Source organism: Triticum aestivum, chromosome 7A (genome assembly GCF_018294505.1).
Source record: "Triticum aestivum cultivar Chinese Spring chromosome 7A, IWGSC CS RefSeq v2.1, whole genome shotgun sequence".
Classification (NCBI taxonomy): Eukaryota; Viridiplantae; Streptophyta; class Magnoliopsida; order Poales; family Poaceae; genus Triticum; species Triticum aestivum.
The window spans coordinates 279,439,933-279,442,888 of record NC_057812.1 but is presented as its reverse complement, the minus strand read 5'-3'; positions in this window follow the sequence as shown (position 1 = coordinate 279,442,888).

The following is a 2,956-nucleotide window of genomic DNA, read 5'->3' as shown; positions in this document are numbered from 1 at the left end:
TCAGTCCATATGAACTTGGTATCCTTCTTCAGCAACTCCGTCATAGGTTTCGCAATCTTCGAAAAAAATTCAATGAACCTCCGGTAGTATCCTGCAAGTCCAAGAAAACTCCGGATCTCTCCAACTGTTGTTGGTGCTTCCCAATTTGTCACAGTGTCAACCTTGGTGGGATCCACTGCTATACCTTCTCCGGATATGACGTGTCCGAGAGATCCAACTTCCCTCAACCAAAACTCACATTTGCTAAACTTGGCATATAACTGATGTTCTCTGAGCTTACCAAGTACCAAACGCAAATGCTCCTTATGCTCCTCTTCATTCTTCGAGTAAACTAGGATATCATCAATGAACACTATGATGAACTTATCCAAAAACTCCATAAACACTTTGTTCATCATGTTCATAAAATATGCAGGGGCATTAGTCAGGCCAAATGACATAACGGTATACTCGTATAGCCCATACCTGGTGGTAAAAGCCGTCTTAGGTATATCCTGTTCTCGAATCTTCAACTGATGGTATCCTGATCGCAAATCGATCTTGGAAAATACCTTAGCTCCTTGCAATCGATCAAACAGATCATTGATCATCGGTAGTGGGTACTTGTTCTTGATGGTTACTTCATTCAATCCTCGATAATCAACGACCATCCTTAACGATCCATCCTTCTTCTCCACTAGAAGTGCTGGAGATCCCCAAGGCGAAGAACTTGGGCGAATATAACCTTTATCCAGTAACTCCTTAATCTGCTTCTTAATCTCCTCTAAGTCCTTTGCAGGCATCCTGTATGGTATCTTAGATATTGGCCCTGTGCGTGGCAAAGGCTCAATCAAAAACTCAATATCTCTATCCGGTGGCATGCCTGGAAACTCTTCTGGAAATACATCAGGGAAATACTTCACTACTGGTACTTCCTCCTACACAACTCATGTTAAGCAATTTACTTGAGTCCTTTTCGGCACATGCCGGGATACATACTTGATCCTTCTCCCTTCTGGGGTGGTAAGCAAAATTGACTTACTAGCACATTCAATGTTCCCTTCATACTTTGATAACCAATCCATGCCTAAAATCACATCCAATCCTTGAGATTCCAATACTATTAGGTCTGAGGGAAATACATAGTTACCAATCCTTAATGGTAACCGATAACACCATAGACTAGCCATATACTCTGCTCCAGGCGAGGTTACTAACATGGGTGACCTAAGGGATTCGGTTGGCAGTTTGTACTTATCCACAAATCCCCTTGATATGTATGAATGCGATGCACCGGTATCAAAAAGAGCGAGTGCAGTAAATGACTTAACCAAAAACTTACCTATTACTGCATCGGGCTGGGCTTCAACCTCCTCCACATTTACGTGGTTCACCTGTCCCAGAGCATCCATTGCCATTTCCATTTTGGGCTTCAGGACATTATTGGCATAATGTCCGGTCTTCTGGCACTTAAAGCAAGTGACTTGGCTCAGGTCTCTCTTGGCTGGGGTTGATGGGTTGGTGCGATTCTGGCCGTTACTTCCTCCATTCCCATTATCATTCTTAGTGCCATTGTGATTGTGCGAGCTACCTCCTCCATGGGTATGCTGAAAATGTCCTCCCGGCCTAGGGGTAAATCGTGGCTTCTGCTGAGCTCCATAATTGTACTTCCCTTGTCCATACTTCCTCTTGCGGTTCTCAATTTGTTGCTGCTTCCCTTCAATTATGAGAGCACGATCGAGCAACTCCTGGTAGTTGTTGAAGGTTGCTACCATCAACTGCATGCTCAACTCATCATTCAGTCCTTCCAGAAACTTCTCCTGCTTAGCTGCATCCGTAGCTACATCATCTGGGGCATAACATGCTAATTACTAAAGTCCTCCACATACTAGCCAACTGTCCTTCCTCCTTGGCGCAAATTGCGAAACTCTCGCTTCTTTAGGGCCATAGCTCCTACTGAAACATGGGCAGTATGGAAAGCCTGCTGGAACTAGTCCCATGTGTCAGTGTCGATAGGGAAGGTGGCTGTGAAATTTTCCCACCATGATGCTGCGGGTCCTTCAAGCTGATGTGCGGCAAACTTCACCTTCTCCGTATCTGTGCATCCTACCGTGGTCAACTCCCTTGCTGTCTTGCGGAGCCAATCATATGCTACTATCGGCTTGGTGCTACTGGAAAACACCAACGGATTCTGCCTAAGAAAACGGGCTAAGTGATCAACAGGTGGTGGTGGTGGTGGGTTGTTGTTGTTGTTCCCCTGGTTCTGATTCTGAACTAACAACTGCATCAATGTGTTCTACTGCTGGATCAACTGAGTGAGCTCCGGTGGGAAGGTAAATCCGGGGTCACGTCTTGGAGGCATCTGAGGGTTTAGAAAAGATGAGATTAAGAATAGAAGGGGTCTAGAGAGAAAACACTACCCATATGCACATGAGGCAAAAGCAAACAATTCACTTCATTCAATCAAACATGGGCATACAATCGATCTAACTATCACAAAAGTGCTCGGACTACTATATTTACATGGTGGACTACTACTACTGTTGGGGTGGTCTACTAGAAATATTCTTCGGTTGCAGACTCCATGATATCTGCTCCAGCTTCATCAACATAGTCATCATCGCTATCAACTGGATCCGAGTTGGTGTCGTCGATGATGATGTAGTCTTCCGGGTGAATCTCCTTGGTTTCTTCGTCTTCTTCTATGGGTGTAGGGTCTCCCATAAATATTCCAATCTTCTTGATCAGATCGTCATTCTTCTCCACTAATACTTCAATTTCCTCTTCATAATCTTCATGTGTAGCCTTGAGTTCTTCCTCTAGTTCCTTGATTCTTGTCTTCGCCTTCTTCAGCTCTATCATGTCGGCGCACATCTTGTTCTCCTGACAACGAATGTGTTGGTTTAACTCCTGGATGAAAGCTGCGATTGATCTATCCTTCTTGGTGCTGATCATCTCCCATTGTTCATCTCGGCGC